Here is a 15,183-nt window from a genome sequence, read left to right on the forward strand (position 1 = left end):
TGCGTAACGTTTCACCTACCTCCCGTGTAAAAACGTACACACACAAACACGCAAGAAAAAGGAAACAGAATCTGGCCGAGTTCTTCCTTTTATTACTGCTTTACCACGACAGCAGTTAGAAGCTCGGAACTGGGTTCACTGCGTCTCCTCCTCCGTCTGTCCAACATATCCGTTACGCTGTCATCGTGCCGTCTTGTCAGGCCACACCTCTTCATCTTCAGCTTCAGAGAGAGTAATAGCGCAAGAACGGAGACAATGGCAGATGAGGCTTGTGTGTGTGGTGTCTTCTGCGCCTCGCTTCCCCCTTTTCTTTCTTTCCTTTCTTTCTCTATTTATTTATTTATTTATTTATTTATTTATTTATTTATTTATTTGAGGTAAAGTAGTTGTATATACGCTGTAATGGACGAAGACGATGCTGTGGACATCGCAAGAAAGTTGTTGTCATTTTTCTTGTCGTAGTTGCCTTTTAAATACGGAACTGAGGAGTTATTCTTATCATTTATTTATTTATTATTTTGGCCGCATAACACATAGAAATGCAGTAACTGAGGTACTCTTTACCTCAATCTCTTCACAACAACCCCTCTGTGGCGGAACAGAACAGAGAAGTTATTGTCGAACGATGCCATTGATTAATGGATCATCATCGTCATATGACCACATGAGTCCGCTCTGAGGAAGCATCACTACGACATAAATTAATACTCAAGTTAAAAAACTGCTGAAGTCTGCAAATCCTTCCTCATCCACGGAAAAAAATAATAAATTAATAAAATATTCTAGCACGGAAGTTCAAGTTTCTCTCTTGCGTTTGGCATTTCGCTCAATACGGAGAAAAAGATATTACGTGCGTCATGTATGTGTCAGCTGTTCTTTGCCTGTCTGAATAAACTGCTAGAAAAAGATGCGCGTGTATACCTTACAGGCGCCTTCTTTCTCTCTCTTCTTCTTCTTTTATTTGTCTCTTTTTTTTTTTGTGACGTGCGATTTTCAGATGAATTTCTGAAGCTGGCGGTGATTGCCAGCACGAAAAGTCGGAATATCCAAGTAGTTAATAATACGAAATTCATTATTTAACTTACTGATTATTCAGTTTAGCGGGAGACGTTGTGACGAAAAAGTGAAGACGAGCATTAGTGAAGTCGCGTTGCCTTAGCACAAATCGCAAGACAAGCACCACTTTCGAGTTGTGCAGCCTTAAATTCCGTTGCGAAATACAATGGCGCTCCAGTTGACAGTTTCTCGAGAGCCCGCGCGAAGCAGTAAGGAACGACTTCCACTGGAACGCCAATGCGTTCTTTGAAGCGATTTGGAGGTCGTAGAGGGCGAGATAGAGAGGGATGTAAGGAAGGCAGGGATGTTACCAATCAAGAGTCCTGCTGGCTACCCTACGCTGGGAGTAGGGAGAAGGGGAAGACAGGGGGGTAAGAGAGAGAAGGGAGAGGTTGAGAGAGAGGGAGTATAGAGACGTGCACGGACAGTACTGGAGTCAAAGCCGCTCGCATATCTCGAAAGTCGTGCTAGGCTTCCTATCGGCGGCAGTAGAATCCTGGTCGCCGTAGTCGCCGAATTCCCTATCGTGAACGATTCATTCGGATTTCTGCAGAGCATTTCGCTATAGCTGGGCTTCGAGTTTACATTTGCAAAATGTGCCCTCGAGTGAAGGAAATCAGTCAGTTCTCGTTCTTTTTGTTACGTAGCCACCTGGGAATTGCTAGTTGTCATGCAATTAATGTCCGTTTATTCGGGTAATCGGCCTGAAGAGAGCGAGAGAGAGATAAATGAAATGGGAGGATAGATAGGGAGGTTAGCCAGTGGAAGTACCGGATGGCTACCCTGTGCTAGGGAAAGTGGTAAAGGGAATAAAAGGACAAAGAAAAAAAAGTAAACCGAGAAATTCACACCGTAGCGCGATGCTACGCGCTACAACATTCAAAGGCGGTCGCACACTTGGCCAGCCCTCAAGAACTTCAGCAAATCCCTTAAGGCCTTGAGTGCCAAAACCCGTCTGGACAAGTGCCCTAGAACTTTTTCATCTGTGAAGGGGCGACTGTCCAGTTTTTTCAAGCATGGTCGCGAACACTTTTCTCGGCACATTGTAACGTGGACAGTCACAGTGCTCAATCGTCTCCTCGCAGCCGCAGGTGACGCATGTAGGGCTGTCGGCGATTCCAGTGCGGAAGGAATAGAGTTCGTGAATGCCACGCCGAGCCACAGGCGGCATAGAAGTGTTCCTTCCGCTCGTGGTAACCCTGGTGGAATACGAATAAATAACCATGCGATTTGTAAAATCTTGTTCGAAAAAAAAAAGAAAGACAACAAGACATCCGGTAAAAAAAAAAAAAAAAACATGATCGTTCCTCGTTGATTTACGAGCAGAACATAGCCATCTGTCGCAAAACGCCGCTCGCTATGCGTGAACTTTACATAGCTGCGGAGCTTGTAATTCCGAGAAATGGAGCGAAATATTTTTTGCTGATATCGTCATAATATGTGCGCACTTTTTGTCTTGACGTACGCATTCGCTGAAGAGCTGTAACCTTTGCGATCACAAGTCCTGCCGTTATTTTTTTTATTCATCTCTTTCTGTTAGGGGGGGGGGGGGGTCAGAAAGCAGTCAGTATCGTTAAAACACTGTCGAACAAACTGTTTAATCGTTATACGAGAGTGAGGGTGGACAGTACAAGGTAAAGCATTTTTTTTTTGGCTATTCTTCCTTCTTTCTTTTTTCTTAGTAAAGCTGTACCTGATCTGGCATTGTAAGAAAACGTTAGATATGACATTTCACATGCAAAGAAAACATACCGAATAAAGAAAACGTTGTTTTCGCCAATTCTGAGTCCTACTAACAAAAGAGGCATTTCGAAAGGTCGGTGATCCAGTGTTAATGCGGGCTTTAAAGGTTAATATAACTTCATCCTCGGAAAGAAGAATACGCACGCGTTGCAGAAAATCTGCGATATGCAAAGAAAAATGCCGCGTACTTTAACGGAAGAGATTTTTCTGGCTGTCAAAACAGGAAAATGGATTAGTATTTGGTCAACTTCAATAGACTTTGTTTTTTTTGTAGGCTTTCTTGAGCTATACTGATATGATACACCATGAAGATATTTTCATGTCTATTCTTTCATGTCGCACATTCATCGTTTAGCATTCCGTCAGATAATAATAAAAATATATGTATTTCTCGACGCGCATCCTAGCATTTCAAGCATGCTCCGACAGCGAATGTTGATGTTTCTTACGGCTGGGGCTAAGACGGCACGTTAATACTAACATGAAATAGCGTCATTGTGATAGAGATCGTAAATGTTTGCATGAACATACCAACCAGCGTGAGGAGATGTTGCTAGAAATATTCGTTGACATTTTGTAGTCACTCCAAACGTCCGTTGCACCGAGCGTCTTTTGAAGGCTAACGAATATTTGTCTGAAAGAAAAGAAAAACCACGCAGCGTTTCGGGAGACGCACATTCACAGGCTGTATACTCAGATGCAGAACAATGCGGTACTAAGAGCAACGCACAGTTTTCGCGTGTTGCGACAGACTTTACGATTTCTCAAAATGACATTTCTTCACCGCATTGAAGACTGTGTCGGGAAGCACACGCACGTAGGAAACGCGCGTGCGCTCACGCGTGCACCAAGTCGCTGTGACGTCACGGACTCATGTAAGTAAAAGAAAGCCCCATTGCATTTTTGAAGGAATAAAATGCTCAACTATTGTGATAAACTTTCCGGTGCTAGAAACGAGTCTAATACGAGAAGATACTTTGAACTTAGCCATGTCGCACTGACGCACAAAAGCTGAGGTTTCGGTGCGATATTGAAGAAAACCAACGTCTTTTTCTTTCATTTTCTCGCTACCACAACAAAAACCTTTTCCCGCCAGATTTATTAAGATAATGTTCTAGAATCACACTTTTCCAAATTAATATTTGCGTTACTTTAGGTCCCAGCAAACTTTAGCCGCGCTGTTCAGGGGAAAAAAAAAGGATTATAAATATGCGGTGCAAGATACGATTTTACTACATACGCTCTTGGGTGGTCAAACCTCTGAAACCGAACAAAGTAGGTCCTATAATTGTCTTGCACCGTGTTATTATTTTTAGTTCCTTTTTTTTTCGTTGGAAAGCTTTGCTGGCACTAGCTGGGTACGTAGTATAATGTCCCTTCGATACCTGGGAACTCACGCAGCGTATAAGCGCAGCCATTCTGCTAACAATGATGCGCTCAAGAGGCCTGCAGAGCAAGGCGCGCTCAGACGTTATCCATTTTTGTATCGGTCACGTTCCGCCCCGTGGCTGAGATGGCGCGAGCTGTCCGCGCCGTGAAACGCGTTACACAAGGCAGGTGTAAATGTTAGGAAAAGGAACATAACGAAAGAACACGGGGCGAGCCTTATTTAGAAGGCAAGAAAGATGACTGCAAATCGTGACGTCAATAGGGACCGCGATTAGTTTATGACTTTAAGAGTGATCAATAAGGGCCTCATTAACAGCGGCCTGTGCGTGGTCTCGGCTGCTTTTTTTTATCAGATGCCTATCAGGCCAGGAAAGCCCGCGCATAGCGGCGCCCCGCCTGATCGCCTGCCCGCACTGATGGAACATCAACGTGGCGTTCCTCGTGGTCGGGGGTACTACTGCTATTCGCCTAGGCGTCGAGATCGTGCGCGTTGAAACACTCGACGAGTTTGGGTGGAAAGGCGAGCGATGATTTGAAATGTCGCACGAACTTTGGGGCAACAAAGCTTGATTTATGAGCTAGGCTGTCATGTTTATAGCGCATCATCACGCGCCCTTACTCGCGATTCCCCCCCCCCCCCTTTCTTTTTTTTCTGAGGTTCTGCATTCCTGCTTTTAAGGCGCTACGCCAACGAGATTTCAGGTGCTTCTCTCGATTCTGGGAAAGACAAAAAGAGGAAAGTGCTCTTTCGAAGCAACTGTCTCGATAAGAACAGGCTAGCCCTTCGTTTCTTGGTATTATCATATTTGTCGGTTGGCGCGGAAAACGGCTACGTTATTTATTATTTGAGATTTTCCCCGAAGTGACCTTTTTAAATGATAGAGGTAGCTATCTCTGAAGCTCCTGAACCACTTTTTCATCAGAGGACCACCTGAGTTGGTCGTTTCGTTATCCAACTCTATAGATATAATTTGCTAATTTTCGTCACGTTTTTGTGCAATATTCTAGACTGCCGCTGTAGACTGTGTGGGACAGCTGCTGGGTTTAGTTCGCTACGCGCTTGTCGCGTCGCAGAAGGTAAATGCAACGCACGACTTTAGCATTAATAGTGCTAAACGCCACCAATCGTTTGATGCAGCAGGCAGTCTCATTGCATACGGGATGAACTGGGGTCGAGTCACAGCATTCTAGCCCATGCTGCGACTACACCTCACGCCGTCTTTTCAACTCCTTAAGTTTGCAGCGCATACATGGCTCCACAAACTCATTTAATAAATCTTTTTTACCTAGCTCCATTACATTGTGGAATGACTTACCCGATTCCATAGTTACTGAAATAGAACCTAATAAATTCAGGCACTTATTAACAGTACATTTCAAGAGCTGAGCTATTTTGCCGTGTTTTTGAATGTGTATGCGTGTTTTGTTTTGTTTCCAAGTTGTTCTTGAGCCGCTGTGTCTATCTTAGTGTTGATGCTTCTAATGATGTTAATGTTGAACATGAATCCTGAACTTTGTGTTGCTTTTTTGTTGTTACCGACCATTGTATATGTAACGACTGCTCCCCCCCCTTATGTAATGCCCTAAGCCAAGGGCCTTTAAGGGTAAATAAATGATGATGATGATGATGATGATGATGAACTGCTGATACTGCCCATTCCTGTTCCGCACTTTAACAGGAGTTGTTCCGGCGGAACAAGTGCCGGCGTGCTTCTGCAACGCTAGATCCGCCTGAAGCTATAGCACCAACACCACCATTTCCTTCATCCTCCTCCTCCTCCTCCTCCTCCTCATCGTCATCATCATCATAATCATCATCATCATTTTACTGACGCATAACCTCTAAGAGTCTAGCATCGTATAGGCAGGTACGAATTTATGAGTGCATTTCAGTAATGTCATTTGCGAATGTCACGTACTTATATCGTCCGTCAGCTCTATGTTTCCATGTTTGAGAGACATAAATATAGAGCTCTTAATGGTGCTTAAGATGCTAAGCACATCAAACTTGTAATCTTGCTGAATAACATTGCTTCAGTCCTTACAAAGCGAGGGAGCTGAAACGTTGTTTTCCGAGGCAGTGTATGTAGGTTGTAGGTGCCCGATGCGAGGGGGACCTGTATGCTCGAGAAAATGGACGATATCCAAAGGTCCGTGAGCAGGCTTTACCGCACATTTAACTTGCCTTGACCAATGTGGCCGCCTTCCCTCTGGTATAGCTGTAGCGCAGTTAGAGCTGAGCTCCTATGCACAACACCTGGCATTTTCATTTGCAAGCGCCATCTGCGTCAGCTTTGTCTACTTTTGAGATGCTTGTGAGCCAGCTACGCATATGCGGGCATGTTATGGCGATTTATTGTTTGAAGAGCAAAACAGAGTCACGATATCTCACGATACCTTGTGAGAGATATTTATTATGACAGGAAAACTGGGAAGCTGGCCTGAACTTCGATGTCTAGCGTGCTACACCGCGTTGGGGCAACAGGGAAAGGCGGACAAAAGGAGAGGAAGAAGAAGATGATGATGATGACGAGAGCGGAATAGTATATGCGCATGGAATCGTTAAGCGGCTAATCAATTTCTATATAGAATTAAATCCAATTCATGCCATTATCTGTAATTTAGTTTTGTGCCACGGTATTCTCATGCTATTGTTCGCGCACCCTAAAGGTTATAAATGTCTCGCAGTGTTTACGTTCATGCGTAACGCCGTTCAAAAGCTATACGCAAGCGCAAACAGCAGTCTATGCGAATGCACACTGTGTGTGACGACGACGCTGAGAGGTCACGACGAAGGCGATATCTGATCCTTGTCAGGGAATAGTGGTACTTACGTAATATTCCACTTCTGTTCACGCAGTACCGATATTTAAGCACATTTAAATATTTCTATATCCCCTCTGTGTCACAGCGATGCATACCCATTCTGGAGTATTGACCAAGAACGGGCACAGGACGTAGTGGGCGCATACGCACTGGTCCGAGAATGGGAGTAGGACAAATGAAATATTGATAAAGAAATTGTTGAATATCAGGCGCTATTTCAGTGAGATATATATGTTGCATTAGAGATACCTATGAGGCGACAGTGTTTGTACATGTTTCATGTGCCGATTTATTGTTTCATTGGGCCCAACAAAGTTCCACTCACTGGCACTACTTCGGAGACCAAGGCGCAGTGTTTTTACACCGGTGCACAGGCCCACAGATATAGCTAGCGTGATGCTGAGTGCCCAGTTTCGAGCTTTTTTAAACGATTTCGCAAACGAAGCAATCTTAGCGTAAGTTATCTGTAAGCTGTATAACATGTGATAATTTCTACGACTACATTCTTGTTCATATTGGGGACATCATCATCACCACCATCACCACCACCACCACCACAATCATCATCACTACCATCATCATCATCATTATCATCATCATCAACAGCAGCAGCAGCTTATTTTATGTCCATTGCAGGACGAAGGCCTCTCCCTGCGATCTCCAATTACCCCTGTCCTTCACCAACCGATTCCAACCAGCGCCTGCAATTTCCTAATTTCATCGCCTCACCTAGTCTTTTGCCGTCCTCGATTGCGCTTCCGTTCTATTGGCGCCTATTCTGTAAACCTAATGGTCCACCTGTTATCTAACCTACGCTATAGATGACCTGCCCAGGTTCATTTCTTTCTCTTAATGTCAATTAGAATATCGGCTATCCCCGTTTGCTCTCTGATCCACACCGCTCTCTTTCTGTCTCTTAACGTTACGCCTAACATTCTTCGTTCCATCGCTCTTTGCGCGGTCCTTAACTTGTTCTCAAACTTCTTTGTCAGTATCCAAGTTTTTGGCCCACATGTTAGCACCGGTAAAATGCGCTGATTGTACACCTTTTTTTTTTTTTTCAATGATAATGGTAAGTTTCCAGTAAGGATCTGAGAATGTCTGCCGTATGCCGCTCCAATACATTCTTATTCTTCTGTAAATTTCCTTCTTATGATCAGGGTCCCCTTCAGTTAATTGACCTAGGTAAACGTACTCCTTCAGAGACTCAGGCTGACTGACTGCGATACTGAGCGTTCCCTTGCCCAGCTATTGATCATTAGCTTTGTCTTTTAACCCCACTCTTACACTCTCTCTGTTAAGGTCCACAATCATTTGTTGTAACTTCTCTCCAGTGTTGCTGAACAGTACATTTTCATCTGGAAACTGAAGCTTGCTGAGATATTCGCCGATGATACTTATACCAAAAGGCTGTTTCAAATGGCGCGATTGGGGCGAAAAAAATCGTTCTGCTGCGCACGCCGCACAGAGATTTTCGCTGACAGCTTTACTTGGGAGCGCTTACCTACTGGTTGCCTTGGTGCCTTACCTCCCACTTCAATTGCTGCTTCTGAAGCCAGTCTAGTTACGGTTTCATTAATTAGCTCTATGTCATCTTCAACTCTCTACTCTAAAGCTGCATATTTGTTTGAAAATTCCAGCCTGAATTGGTCTGCTTTTACCCTTACTGCGTCTAGGTTGGCCTAATTTCTTCTTGACCAATTTTACTCTTTCCCTCTTCAAATTGAGGTGAATCCTAGCCCTCACTAACCTATGATCACTGCACTTTACCCTACCTAACACTTCTACATCCTGCCTTTTGCTGGGATCGGCAGAAAGTATGAAATCTATTTCATTTCTTGTTTCCCCATTACGGCTTTTCCAGGTCTACTTTCTGTTGCTACGCTTCCTGAAAAAGGTGTTCATTATTCGCAGCTTATTCCTTTCCGCGAATTCTGCCAGCATCTCTTATCTAGCGTTCCTAGAATCGACGCCGTGGTTACCAATTGCTTGTTCACCAACCTGCTTTTTCCCCACTTTTTCATTAAAGTCGCCTATTACTACAGTATGCTCAGTTTGCACTTTTCTCATCGCTAATTCAACATCTTCGTAAAACTGATTTATTTCATCATCATCACGAGTGGAGGTTGGAGCGTAGATTGCTTTTAATACCTCTTATTAAGTTTTATTACGGGTAGTGCTATCCTCTCATCAATGCTGTAGAATTCGTCAGTGTTGCCCGCTATGTCCTTATGGATTAGGAATCCTACCACGTATTGCTTCTTATCTGGGAGTCTTCTATAGCAGAGGACGTGGCCCTTAGTCAGTACTGTGTAAGCCTCGCCACTTCTTCTAAACTCACTAAGGCCAATGATATCTCATACAATGCCTTATAGCTCTTCAAGGAGTCCTGCTAAGCTAGCTTCACTCGAGAGAGTTCGGGTGTTAAACGTTGCCATTAGGGAGGTATAAGCGTCGTATTCTTGTTCTATCCTACACCTGGACGCATTGAATGCGAGACACTGTCAAGTTGCACACACGGCAGGAACAGAGATGTTTAAGCACGATGAAAAAAAAAATGTGGAAGTAAAATGGGACCGCGAATAAACGGGAAATGTCATCGCGCATAATAGTTGCAGCGTGATCGGCTGCAACAATGGGCGGGACTCCATAGCGGGCGAACGGCGGGAAGAAACGTCGGCGCTCAATGCACCGCCACTAACACGTATTCAAAAATACAAATAAACTAAAGCCCGCCCGCATCCTCCGTGTTTTCTGCTCGATGGTGAAGGTGACAGACGCTGTCATCCGGACAGAAACTAACAGGCAGCAAAATGCGTAGAATCACGTCACGGAAACCAATTTGCTTTGAACAATAGCGACCTGAAAAAAAATATGTACAGGAACGTTATAGGACAGGAATAATAACGATGCACGTTTCCGAGGAGCCGCATCAATCGAAGCCCATTGTTGTGACACTGTTTTGGGCTGTGATGTCCAACAGAACGATGGGCGGCAGGCCTCTCGAGCTACTGAAATGTATCATTTGGATTATGGCGTTCGCTTACGGGCCCCCCTCTCCTTCCCCACTTCCTTCCTAAAATAATTTTTTTTCTCTCAGTTTGTTCGTGACGTTTATGCTCTCAGCGCACCTGCCGTACTCGACGCACCCCCGTGACAAACCGCCAAATTCTGCCAATGCATGTATGACACGTTCGCACACAGGTAAGGTGCTTCCGATTGTCGCTTGTTCAGTGCCGGTCAATTCTTCTTTGTCAACGTTGTACCTCTCTGACAATTACGCAGGGCTACAATAATATCTAATGACAGTAAATAAAACGCAAATAATCAAAGAAGCTAGAAGCGAAGGCCCCCGTTTGCGCGCATCCATGCCGTCGTCATTGAAGTTTTTGTTGACGTGCATGGCATGTATACTGGTCCTTCCCTTTGACGACACGGAAGTCTTTCAGTAGTGGCAAAACATAGATCGGAGCGCGGACGCATTTCGTCCAATTCTTTTTGTAGACAAAGGCTCATGCGGCTTGCGATGTACAGTTGCAGCCTACGCTTCAGGGGGAAATCACGGTATCACGCGTCCCGCTGCAATATCTAGATGATCTGGCTCTGTAAACATTTTTTTTTTTCGTAAACATTTCTGGAGCTGGTCGCGGTGCTTTCTGCGTAGCCTTGCGAGCCTAATTTTGCGTCTTGTCCTGCATTCCGAACGGGTAGTCCGTCTTGCATGCAACATACAGATCTTGCATGAGATATGAACGTAAGATATACATTAGATAGAAGATAGAGACACGGGGCTCATCAGCACCTGGTGACGCACCCCCTGATCTCAACTTATAGGAGGCTCAGATGGAACGATTGCCGGCTATGTATGCCAAGCGAACCTCGCATGCTGCAACATCACCACCACCACCACCTAAATAAAATACGTGATGCCTTTAATGGCTTTTTTTTTTTTTGAAGCTGAGTTGTTTTCTACGCTTTCTTGTGCGCTGAAATTAGAGTTGTGGCGGCACTTTCGTAGGCGAATTGATTGCAGTCCTTCTATGTTATCATGCATAATTTCTTGTATTTCCTTTTCTTGAGTGTTTCTTAACTTTGTGGTTAACTGAGCATATTGGCCACCATGTGTTATATGCTTATACATTATGGCCCATTGTATTATATTTAATGGCCCTGCTGATAGCTATTGACTATGGGATCAAACAGTTTCGGCAGACACTTGTGTCTGAACTTGTAAATTATTTCAAAATATTCTTTTTTTAATTATGAACTACCTAACTTTGTCTTATGCACCAAAGAGACAATATATTGTGGAGGGCCGCAGCATGTTGGTAGCAAAGCTTCATGTGAATGGGAGATCGTGAATATATATCGTCCAATAGGAACGCCGAGGTCATTCCGTGGTTCTTCAGCAGGGCACTGTGTCCGCTGAATCATCGTGTTGGTCTCGCTTTGCTTTTCCAATAAAGCAGCAACGCGTCATTTGCATGCTGGAGACCAAGGACTGCAGGAAGAAGCAGTCTGTGATCCTGGACGTTTACGATCGTTGAAACAAAAGCGGCCTGTGTTGGATATGGCTATCTTACTTCAGCCAGGGGCCTCTTCGCCTTCTTTGCCTGTATGTCGTTCTGGCGTTGGACGCGTTTATGGCGGGTTAAGAGACTCGTAGGCACGGAGTAGAGGTAATGTCCCGGGTAAGGCGAATACATGACGCACATAGGGAAGACCTCGATCATCCAAGGGGCGCTTTTTACGGCGGCAGTGTCTTGTTACTGCTCCTGTATTGAGTTTCCGCATTCCTGAAAGTGCGTTTGATCGTATATAGCGTATTTAATGGCGCAAAGCAGCTGGTAAATGAACAGAAATGGTTGGTGTGATATACTGCTGCTACATTAATGGGTCTCTCCCGTCGAGGGCCTTGTCACCTCATCACTGGCGCGAAATTGTACCGCCTGAAATGCTTGGCAATGTTGCCGGCCCGAAAAGACGGGAACAAAGCCAGCCAGACGCTGCCTTTTATGAAAACCTAGTGACATCCTGCATGATGGATGACCTGGCGTGCTATTCCAGGCGATCTCCTATTGTTGCTAATGCGTTCTAGGAAACGTGACAAACAGTGGAAACTAATGGTCGGGGCTATTGTAATGCATGAACTAGACAAGCTAAAAAGTCAATCGAGCCACCAGGGGGAAGGGGGGGGGGGTGATGGCTTGCAAGAGCCCACCTAGTGGACTGTACATTTCACGTGAAGTGAACTCTTACCGGATATTTTTTAACTCTGTGGATCTCGCATTGCAGTCCATGTGCGTTGGGTTTGTATTGTTAAGAACGGCCCAGCTGAGGTGCAAGTGTTGCCAGCCAGTTGCGACGACGCCGGCGTCAACTTTCAAGGAACGCCACCGTTACGCTCTAGCCTCGTCGCCGTTGGGACGCAATGAGTTCGACGAAGCAGGCTTTGTGCCGCAACACGACACCGCCAACCGGGTCGGCAGCGAGCGGGGGAGTTGCCGCGGGAACGTCGTCGGTGACCCCTTCCCACGCGCCGACCAAGACGCAGGACAATGGCTATCCGGTCGCGCTGCGAGGGGCAGCTCCGGGTTGTACGAAGTCCGTGTGACGTCGGTTCCGGACCGGACCGTGAACCTGTGTATGTGTGTGTGCGTGCGTGTGTGTAAGCCGTCCCGGAGAGAGGCGGCGTGTTTACAATGGCTGGACGAACATTTCCGTCCCCTTGGAATCAAGGGGGACCGAGTGTTTATAAACCGCTGTTGTGCGGATGCTCGACACACTTTCTTAAGCAGTCATGTTAGACTGAGACACTCACTCAAGCAGTCGTGTTAGACTGACGTACTTTCGCTTGCATTCATGCTAGACTGATGAACTGCATGCAAATACTGTAAATAAACCCGTATTCCTCGTTCTCGACGAGAAGCAGTCCTTCGCTTCATCAACGTCCTCAGCGTGGATAAGTTGGACGACGGCATGGGCAAGCTACCTTGGAATTCATGCCGGACTCCAATCTTGACAACGGGTTACGAGCGATGGGATTGAGCCCCTAATCCTGACAGTATCCAGCGGGGTCCAAGCATGGGTCCCGCGCGAGTAGAGAGTGTCGGATTCGTTTTTTGCACCCATGAAACAGACCTGTGTGATCGTTTAGTAGAGGGTACACTTAACTGAGTTAATAATCTCTCTTGTCGTTTTCCCCACCATGCCTTGGCTTCCTCCTGATCGCATAATATTTAAAGATCATCATAATATTTAAAGATCAACGGCAAGCACTTCAAGGTGCCGCTTGAGCGCCTTCTTTTTTGCATTTCATTAATGGGGGGGGGGGGGAGTCTTGCGTGTACTATTGCGAAGGCACCAAGAGAGCGGTGCGATTCATAAGGGTAGGAATGGGCCTCCGAGATCTACGGTTGAAAGTGACGCGTCACACTGGAGTGTCGGAGGCGATATCGCAGTTAGCTATGCACATCTGCACGGTGCTTTGTGAGCTGCGGGCTAATATAGGACTCTATGCCAATGCAGCGTAGCGATATTGCGGCTGCGAGGAGACGATTGAGCACCTCCTTTGTGACTGTCCCCGTTACAAAGTGCCAAGAATAGTGCTCGTGACCGCTCTCGAAAAACTGGATAATCGCCCCTTTACAGAGCAAAAAGCTCTAGGACATTGGTCCAGACGGGCTTCGGCACTCAAGGCCTTAAGGGCTTTGCTGAAGTTTTTAAGGACATGCGAATTGTGCGACCGCCTTTGAATGTTGTAGCGGGTAGTTCCGCGTTACTGTGTGAATTTTCTGGTTTCGGTGTTTTTTTCCTCTTCTTCTTTCTCCTTTTATTCCCTTTACCCCTTTCCTCAGCACAGGGTAGCCAGCCGGTACTTACACTGGCTAACCTCCCTGTCTTTCTTCTCCTCTGTCTCCTCCTCCTCCTTGATTGGCCGCGGGGTGATCTTTTTTTTCTTCTGCGCGCTGCTGATATCATGCTCGTAGTCGCGTTAGAATGTCTTAATAAACAAGATGGCTCTGCATAAACAGCGGTTCGCTGACGGATAGTCCCGAAATTTCAATGAACGCTCGTGAAAACTTGTGCTACCGAGCTGTGCAGCTTTCCTTTCATTGTGTTTTTCTTGCTTTCTGCATGTATGTACTCTCATGCGCTTATTTTTATGGAGCAATACATACATACAAAACAATACGTATTGTATGTATTGTCTTGTTTTTCTTTCCTTTTGAGCGCTTTGCATGTATTTTCTAAGCATCGTTGGGTTCCTTTCCCCACTTTATCTCTTTTGAATGTCATATAGGGCGCAAACGACATCCCTGCTTTCGCATGAGTGTGATATGCGTGCTTGTAAATATGTGCTGCTGTTTGCAACAAAGTTAATGCTTGTGTGACGTCTCTGCTTTCGTGTCCCGGTTGTGTATGCGCTTAAACAATCCAAAGCACGCCATATACCAACAAGGCCGTATATACGTCCACGCTCGTGTCAGATATTCTCTTCTTGTTCAAGAACAAATATTTTACGTACGGTCTCACTTGGCTGCTCAGTTTCAAGATGGTACCCTACACTTCTGATAAGGGAGAGGGAGAATAGAAAGAGAGAGAGAGGTAGCACTGTGAGCGTGCAGGTGGACTCTAAAGGGTCTCTTCAAGGCCGGTGCACCTGAAGAAGTGCACTTCTTGCACTCAGTAATGGCTTTTCGCACTCAGCAAAAGTGCACCACAAGCTCGGAGCTATCGCGACAGACATGATCTTGTCGGTTAACAAAAATATATTGAGCACGCTCTCGCCTATTTGCATAGTTCCGAGAGCCGCAGCTTCATTATCGATTTCAATGCTTCAATCGATAACGTCTACTTGGAGATATGAAACGTACGCTTTATAGATCTTTTTTTCGATTTCTATTTGAGTCGCAATAGATGAGATTATTCTAATTATGTTCCGAGGCTGATTTTGAAACATCTAAAAAAAAACATTAACTATCACGTACTGCCGTTGGCTCCTGCCCGTGCGTCATCGAGGGTCGTGTACTTCAGGCTGATTGGCCACGAAGCGCTAATTTTTGTTCGCTTCATATACTGGCTTTTAAACTTTGACTGCATTTACGAAAAAGAAAGAAAACCGCACAGACGTCATCGAGAATAATGAATCACGTAGAACGACATTTT

General features: G+C 45.4%; 1 protein-coding gene and 1 long non-coding RNA gene across 3 annotated transcripts in view; one reads left to right on the forward strand and one right to left on the reverse strand.

Moving 5' to 3' along the window:
- Positions 1-15,183, forward strand: part of LOC142575417 (uncharacterized) — a 629,386-nt gene that overhangs the window by 348,487 nt on the left and 265,716 nt on the right. The gene's annotated exons all lie outside the window — the stretch shown is intronic.
- LOC142575419 (uncharacterized) overlaps positions 1,672-15,183 on the reverse strand; it is an 83,671-nt gene continuing 70,159 nt past the window's right edge. The window contains exons 2-3 of the long non-coding RNA XR_012826640.1: positions 3,331-3,433; positions 1,672-2,255 (exon numbers count right to left, since the gene is read on the reverse strand). This is a non-coding gene — a long non-coding RNA (uncharacterized LOC142575419). The remainder of the gene's footprint in view (positions 2,256-3,330; positions 3,434-15,183) is intronic.

Source organism: Dermacentor variabilis, chromosome 3 (genome assembly GCF_050947875.1).
Source record: "Dermacentor variabilis isolate Ectoservices chromosome 3, ASM5094787v1, whole genome shotgun sequence".
Taxonomy (NCBI): domain Eukaryota; kingdom Metazoa; phylum Arthropoda; class Arachnida; order Ixodida; family Ixodidae; genus Dermacentor; species Dermacentor variabilis.